Below are 7,812 nucleotides of genomic sequence, written 5' to 3'. Positions count from 1 at the left end.
CAATTCCACTGTGCAAGAACTAGTCCAGGTTCCCCCATGCACATGATGCACCTGCAAGCAGAAGGTGAGTAATAGAGCTTCATTTGTATATTGGCAGCTCAGAGATTTTCTAAAATGAGACCTAAAGAAGCAATATTTAAATATTCTTTATTTAAATAAAGAAGTGGAACAAATATATGGGGTTTAAGGGGTGATTATTTAAAGTCTAATCAAAAGAAAAGGCTGGGATTTCACCCTGAGTGAAAGAGAAAGTAACAATGACTTTGGGTCAAACTAAATTGTTTTTAAAACCAAATATAATTTTTTTTTTTTAGATTTTAATAAATTTTCATGTCATCTTAAATAGTTAACTTCAAGGCTAAGCATTATTTTAAAATGAAAAAATGACACACCTCATTAAAATACATTATATTAAAAAAAACTTTTTAAAATTTTACGATGTTTCTGTATTTGTTGATAAAGCTTACTGGCCAAATTCTGGTCTGGATTTACAAATAATTCCAATTGATCCAAAAGTGAATGAATTTTTCATATGAGAAATTTCAGCAAACCTTATATACAGATCTCCCCATTTGTAATCACAAACAAAATTCTGGCTACTACAATATCATGTGTTCTGACTGAATATCAAAGTACAATGCTGTAATTCATGCACAGAGAAGTCTAGTTTGAAAGTAATTCACACCTTTTCCTCTCCAAATTGTGGAAAGTCAGACCTCAAACCACTCCTCTCACACTCACTGGTATCTTGCTCGTGTTGATCCATGCTACAAAGCTGAAGTGAGTTGGTGATTTGATGCTCATAGGGCTGGAGCCCCTCTCCTGTGGACACAGACTGAGAGCTGGGCTTGTTCAGCCTGGAGAAGCTCAGGGGAGACCTTAGAGCACCCTGCAGTACCTACAGGGCAGGAGAGCTGGAGAGGGACTTTTCACAAGGGCATGGAATGACAGGAAAAGGTTTCAATCTGAAAGAGAGTAGGTTTGGATTAGATATAGGAGAAATTCTTTACTGTGAGGGTGGTGAGGCATTGGCAGAGGTTGTCCAGGGAAGTTGTGGATGTCCCATCCCTGGAAGTGCTCAGGGCCAGGTTGGATGGGGCTCTGAGCACACTGGTGGAAGGTGTCCCTGCCCAACTGGAACTGGGTGATCTTTAAGTCCCTTCCAACCCAAACCACTCTATCATTTTATGGATTTGCAGTAACTCATTTTTAGATGCCAATCCTCTTAAAAGCAGATTTGGTTTGTGCCATTAGTGTTTTCCTGTCCTTAAATCTGAAAACCCCTGGAGTGTCACCTCTGAATATACCTCATACTACATCTAAACGTTGAAAATTTTTACTTACAACATCTTAGAAATCCAAGTAACAAGAGGTTACCATTGATACTCAAATTAAAAGGTCAATCAGAAAGAGAGATTTGCACAGGGTGTAAGTGTGGTATGGAATCACAATCAACTACGTATGAATCACTCTTTCAGAAGACAAATGCAGGTACTTAGTGATCTAACCACATGCCTAAGGGAAATTTACATTCTAGTGATGTATTCTCCAGGATTTAATAATGCATATGCATCATTAATGTGCCACTTAGTCAATCCAGGGAATAGAATTTCTCAGTCAGGCAGAATTTCTCTTAGCTTCATTTTTTCCTGTTACCTTGCACTACAACTCAAAATGAACAGTCATCTAACTTTTTAACTTAATAAAATTCATTTAAAAACATTTTTAGCCTTGGTAGGAGAGCTCTTGTTTATCACACAACAATTTGGGAATATATTGAACAGTACAGATATTAACTGGCTTACCTTTTACCAAGAGCAAAAAGACTAGGGAAAGAGGGGACAAAAAGTAAAGGGTGTCAAAACGTGTAAGCAGGGGAAAAATGACAATTTCAGCGTAGAAAAACTGAAAAACATTTAGAAGAACCCACTAATGGCTGGGCTTACTGGCAGGATTTGAAAATACCACAGGAGGGATGCTCTCCCTGCAAACTTCTTTACAGTACTATGTAAACTTGGATTTTTCCTAAAAAAGATTACAAAAATGTGCAATATTACTATTTTGGTTTGAGTTCTTTTTTTTTTTTTTTTTTTTTTTTTTTTGCAACAAAGCTCTGAGAGAGGGGGAATATTGAGCAATCAGGCTAACCAGTAGTCTAAATGTGTTATATAGGAATATGAGAAAGTACCATTTATAATATCGTGTAAAGGACCTCAATATTTTTCCTAGTTTTTAATTCTTAAATGTCTTTAGAAGCCCAGCTCTTGGACACTGAAAAAAAATAAAAAGAAAGAAAAAATATTACTGAAAGATACTGTACTTACATGATCAGTTAGGGATGGTGATGGTGTGGCTCCCTCTACTGCAGCATCCTGGATGGTGTTGCTGGTCCCTGCTGGGTTCCTGGCTTGGCTATGAGAGAAAAGAAGCAGTCCTTTTAAATAAAAACAAACCGACCAAAGATAACACCGACAGATTTTTGCTCACTCAGAAATAGCTTTATGATTCTCTGGAGTTAGTCACAAAGACGTGCCTCATTTCAGGCAGCAGGGCTGGCAGGAAGACACAGACACTCCGTTTAAAAGAGATTCAGGTGCAGCTGGAGCCTTGTAGCTCCTTTTGAGGCACCGAGGTACCTTAAGGAGAGATGGGGTATGCCTCCAGAATCATGCCTTAAGACTCCTTTCCTTCCTACTCCCACTGATTTATCTTTTTTCAACTACTTTTCTTTTTCTCTCTTACGTCCTGATGCTTCATGTCTCATTTTGTGTGTGTTTAGAGGTTTTTTCCATTTATTGTACTTCCATTTATTGTTTTGGGTTTATTATGTTTGATCTTTTTGTCTCACCACTTCTTTGTATGGCAAAATGCTTGGAAAGGAGTTGTTGTTTTTTCTGACAATAGCATTGACCATTGCCACAAAATCCTTAAAGTGGAGAAAAATGCACCAGCAGCCCCAAAAGGAACTGGTTTGGTATCCTGATGCTGCACTGCAGTGCACCAACACCATAAGCATTAACCACATTCTTCCACCCACACAACCATGAAGGAAGGATGCTGGGGCAGGTCTGTGCTTCTGCATGTGCCCCATCTCAGTGTGGTGTGACATCAGCGTGACCTGATGTCACATCCCTGTCCTACACAAAGCTGAGCTGCTCTCAATCAATCAGGCGGAAGCAAGAGACTGAGGACTGGGGGCTGCATTTAGAAGTGATGTGGGAAATGGCTGAATGAAAATTGGCACTTACTTTGTGCAGACCTGCTTGAAATCAAGCAGTAAATTTAGACCTGTTTTGCAGGCACCTGGAGTGACAGTAGTGTTCGTGCAGGAGGCCACTGCTTGGTCCCTCTGCAGCAGAGTGCTGCTGTGGAAGTGCTGTTTCTCTGATCTCAGCTCCATCAGTGAACATCTGTGATTTGAGCTCCTGTCTGACCGCGGTGGGTGTAACTGGCAGTGGAGCTGATCACCTCCATCTGAAGCAGGAGCAGAAGGAAACAACCATCCAGCTGGTGGGTGGCTGTGAGCACTGAGCTCCTGTGCCCTTCCCAGCCCTCCAGGCAGGCCCATCAGAAGATGCACAGCTCAGGTTCTCCCTGCCTGCAGGTACTTTTCACAGCTCGGTGGAGAGTCAATGGAAACAGATTCCTCTTCGTCCACTCCTGGAAAGTCGATCTCCTTTTGGGAAAGAGAACTTTCTGAATTCAACACCTCGTGTCTGTGTGTAGAGACACTAACCCATACCCATGCAAGTAGATGCAGGATTCAGAAGGATGCAGGACTGTCCTGTTGTGCACTGCCAGCTGCACAGTTGCAAGTCTCAGGGTTTTTTTCCATTAAATTCACAACAGATGACACCTTCTGTGAAACCCTGGGGTTAAAATCCCCAGGATTACATAAGAATTTATTTGAAAGGAAGGCAGGTTCTTGACTTTCATTCTTCCAGGGAAATATCTGAAAATTAGACCACTCATTGCCTTGGATCGAAATTTAAAAGTTCATTATATTTTAAAAGCTTGTTATTTTTTAATGCCCAGAGTTGGCAATGTAGCATAAGTCTGCTGTCAGCTCACAGATTTTACTTAAATTAGATACTAAAGGGCTTCAGCAGTCCTTACAAAAAAAAAAATATGAGGCCATCTGTTACCAAAGAGTTTCTTCTAAAATTACAAATCTCCGTTGCAAGTGCTGCCCAGCTGTAATTGGCTATGAGGTAAGTAAGCCACCACCTGAGGGCAGAGAAAAAGAAAATGAACAGAAACTTCACCCAGAAAATGATCAGATTTTACTGTGTCTATTTAGTCATTTTTCCAACACAAAATGCTTCAAACTAATGAAATGCATTTTCCATTCGCAGAAAAAAGACATGTAAAAATATATGCATTAAAAAGTACCAATTCAATGAGCTCATTTAAGCGTGAAGCAGGATTTTCTCTGAGACCCTGTGTTAAGATTTAAGGAAGAATGTAGGAGGAGATAGGAGGAGACAGATGCTCCAAGACAAGTGAAAATTATTTAGGTGTGCTGCTATTAATACAAAATCTGCACTGTATTATTACTATGAACACAGGATGTTCAAGGCACGTGGTAACAGACAAGTCAAGCAGTGACGTAGGAGTCTTCTGGCTGAAGTTGCCTTCCTGAAACTAGGAATAAAAGAATGTGTCAAACAGAAGACCATCCAATGTGAAGCTAAAAAAATAGTAATGAAAAGGAAGTGAGTAAAATGAGGCCTTGTTTCCTGATAACCCCGTGGAAAAGTCAAATTTAGTGATAGAGATTATACCTTAAATTATGCATGGATGAATGTCACAACTATAAGCTTTAACTTCTGAAGTTCAGGCAGCACTGACAGCAGCAGACTTGCCATGCAAGCAGTGCAACCTCCCAGCCACTCTGTCAAATTTGTGAAAAGGATAAATACTGATATTTGCTGTCTGGCATAGACACATGAACTCCCATTTCTGATGAAAATCACAGTTCACAGGTTATAAACAAGATACTTATCGTTCATGGCTACAGCAGTTCTGTTCACAGAGAGATAATTATCCCACTACAATTCAGCAAAAATATCTAAAACCCTGCAATTTTTTCAGAGCTATATACTTTGTGTATTTTTGGTACCTGTGTTATACATACAATGAACAGAAGTGGTGCCCATCATTTTTTAACACCCAGCAATGTTCTGCCATAAGGGTTAGTTGGAGTCAGTTCTGCAGAGCAATGTAGGAAGCCCATAGGAACTATGGGGACTATTCCTTGGATGAGGAAGAGTGCCAGCAGGGTCATCCAGTATCTGAGGGAGAGAGCAGCCTGTGTGGGGTCTGGATGACACCAAGGGGCTGCCTGAATGTCACCCTCAAGGTGAGCATGTGTGGACTGGCTGCACGTCCTTCTCAAGGTTTCACATAGCAGGCTACCTGCTCCGTCCTGGCAAAAAGCCTTACACGTGTCTTCCAAATTCTCCACAGGAAAACAGACCAGAAAATACTGCAGTCATCCTAAAAATGAAGCTTCAAATAATGTTTTTGCTCAGTGCAGATCACCAGGGCTGCAACTGTCAGTGCAGGACTGCAGAGTTCCATGGTAATACGATTGTCACTGGATCATGACTGGATTGTTTGCTTTAGCAGGCAGTTAAAGGAAGGGGTGGAGGAGGACACCTTTTTATATCACCTTATTTTAAATATAAATCAATCTTAGGGTTTTTAAATTAAAATAGAAACTTGCTTGAGAAAGAAAATAATTTTTAGATCTGACTTATGGGAAGGATTAGTGTATTTGGCACTGTCCCTAACTTGTCCTTACCTGAAATGAATTCAGTTTTAAATTATCTGCCTCTCCAAGGTGTGGATGCCACCTGCACAAATAGATCTAACAATTCTGTACTGTAGGCAAATGATCCTTGTGTCACTCTTTGCCTCACTGCTTCCTTAGCCTGCTTAATTGCCATATCATGAAACAACTGCCATCCAGGTACGCCTCATGCATTTTTATTTTCTATTTTCCACTAAAGTAGCAGATGATGAAACTGATTGCAGGTAGTAATATAACTTACTATGTACCAAAACAATTATGCTAGCAACTGTTTTCAATAATAATTATTAGGGACTCACTAGAAGTACCAGCTTTAGTATTTGTTGCTTTGATGCTTTTCCAAATATTAAAGCAGTATTAAAAAATAATTAACTGGATTTTATATTCAAATGTGGTGGTATTTAACTGCAGGGTTTGCTGCTGTTATTGTTCAGTTATGATGGTCAAAACTTTGTGAAAAGTAGGAGGGGAATGAGGACAGATTGATAACCACCTACAGATCAACACCTTACAGCATAACATTGTCCTCATGTCTGTGAACAGCAGCTTGGAGGAGAACATAATATTAGCACTCTGCATGGCTTCCTTCTCAATGAGAAAGAAAAGAAAAACAGCCCCAAGTGGAGCTCTTGGCAGGGACTGGAGAAGCCTGTAGAGAAAAGTAAGAGTTACAGGACAAATTAAATAGTGTGAGACCTTGTACATAGGGTGTATGCAGCAAAAAAAGGAGATAACCACAGAGAGCATCGTGTCCTTGCAAGGGGTGGCAAGAATGGCATGGACAGGAGCAAGTGAAGTGACACACAGAAGGAAGGAGAACAAATTTACATCATGGGGATGAGCAGGATGAAAGCCCTGGTGATTCCATGGTGAGCTCTCACCTTCCCTGGTTTATATTCTACCACACACACCAGGGAAGGATCCCTGCTCTACCTTGGGCCAAGCACAACTTGTTTTAAGGAGAAGTCATTAGTGCCACCTCAAGAGATCTTAAGCCCTGTCTCCCTGGAAGATTTGTGCTATGTGGCTCCCAAGCCCATCTGCTGAAAGATAATGTGATAGTGAAAACCAAGCTGCATTAACATAGCAGTGTTATAAAACTGAGGCATCTCACAGAGTGAACTGCCAGGGCAGAGAAACGAGTATTGAACCAGCTCCCTAGTGCACCTACAATCACACTGGCAGTGAATTTCATGAAAACAAACTCCTATCAAGCATTTGAAATCATGTTGTGAATACCTCTGCCCTTCTGCCCTCTGTGCTGCTTTACAAGGACTAACCTGGCCACTATGGGGAAAATTTCTAGACTCCTTTCAATCAGTGAGCTCTCGACTGTCACAAGCCCAGTGCATGCATGTTTAAAAATAAAGTTACATAAATACAGAGCTGCTAACAAAACAGAAACTTCAGGAAAGAGACCTCTCAGCACATCTGCACAAAGAAGTCTGCAAAAAAAGGGCTCAGAGTAGTAGTTCTAATGAGCTATTCATTTACAGTAGGATGACTGGTTACCATGTCCTTCTAAAAGCATGCTCATTCAGAAAAGGCTCATAGTTACACTGTCTCTCTTGCTAGGAAAACCAGTTATCACCTGAGGTCTGAGCCAGAGGATGGATCTCGTGTGGACAGGGCTCACTGGGCACAACACTCCTCCAGTGTGAAACTCAGAGCATCATGTGATAACCAAACCTCTCCCCACGTCACCTCACACTTGTCCCAGCCTGCACCCACATCAGGAAAACAACTTTTGGAAGACATTTCCCCGGATTTAGTGCCAAAGTCACTTGGCAATAGATCAGCTCCACATAAGGAACAAAGTTATAGATTTAAAAAAGAAATAAAGAAGCCTCTTGTTTTTTTGCCACATTTTAATTAGTGGGAACCAATCTTCCTTTCGCTCTCCAAGCAGTATCTGGCAGGGATGCAGGACTGAAGTATTTAATGTGACCATTCTGGTTCTTCATCACCAGGCTGCCCCCCAGTTGCCTCTCTCATGC

General features: G+C 40.8%; 1 long non-coding RNA gene across 1 annotated transcript; it reads right to left on the bottom strand.

Moving 5' to 3' along the window:
- Window positions 1-306: 306 nt before the first annotated feature.
- Window positions 307-4,223, bottom strand: LOC148224192 (uncharacterized). Its single transcript, XR_015802159.1, has 3 exons — window positions 3,249-4,223; window positions 2,325-2,412; window positions 307-965 (listed from the first exon to the last, which is right to left on the bottom strand). It is a non-coding gene; the product is annotated as an uncharacterized LOC148224192 (long non-coding RNA).
- Window positions 4,224-7,812: the final 3,589 nt, after the last annotated feature.

This window comes from Sturnus vulgaris, chromosome 3 (assembly GCF_052056855.1).
Source record: "Sturnus vulgaris isolate bStuVul1 chromosome 3, bStuVul1.hap1, whole genome shotgun sequence".
Taxonomy (NCBI): Eukaryota; Metazoa; Chordata; class Aves; order Passeriformes; family Sturnidae; genus Sturnus; species Sturnus vulgaris.
The sequence above is the reverse complement of the archived record's forward strand: the minus strand, read 5'-3'. Positions and strand labels throughout refer to the sequence as shown.